Here is a 729-nt window from a genome sequence, read left to right as displayed (position 1 = left end):
CTGTTTTGGGTTTTTTTTTAAAGAATACATGGTAGACTTTTTGTAAGGTGTTTTGAGCCAATCGGGCCAGCAGAAGTGCTTTCCCTACCTGTTTGTAAGCTCTATGAAGAAAATCATGGTAATTTGATAACACCTACTTTCTACAAAGCTTGGTTTATAAAGACCCTTAGGCTTGTACTTCATGGCAAAGGCACCGTGAGTTCTATCCTGAAAGGCTAGCAGAAGAACTGGCAATGGTCCTTTTTAATGGAGGCTACGTAATATAAGTTTCATGGAGAGAGTATTTGAGTAAGTGTGCGGAGAACTCAATTCCAGAAACATGTAGGAAGGCCAGTATAGCGATGTACGCAAGGGAGGGAGTGAGAAAGCGGGGGAAATCTGTAGAGAGAACTTAATGCTAAGGCTGCACATTAATTCAGTGCCACAGCACCTTTCGGAAAGAAGGGGAATGTATATATTAAGGGAGAAATAGACTCCAATACAGTCCACAGTCCAATGCCTTGTAAAAATCCTCCAGCCTCCTTTTTCATTTGTGGGGAAGAAGGCGAAGAAGTGTTTGTTCACCGGGACCGAACTCCTCTCTTGTCAGCACTGCTTTCAGCAGGCGGTCTGTGTGATTTTCACCGGGATAGTCTAATGCGAGTGCGTGCGAGAGGGGAGAAGACATGAAGCGCGCTCGCCAGGCTCTCTCCGAGGCTGTCCCGCGCCGAGCCCGGCTGGTTGGCGGGT

The sequence above is a fragment of the Crocodylus porosus genome, unplaced genomic scaffold, assembly GCF_001723895.1.
Source record: "Crocodylus porosus isolate Cpor-Errol unplaced genomic scaffold, CroPor_comp1, whole genome shotgun sequence".
NCBI classification, from domain to species: Eukaryota; Metazoa; Chordata; order Crocodylia; family Crocodylidae; genus Crocodylus; species Crocodylus porosus.
Note: the sequence above shows the minus strand (reverse complement) of the source record.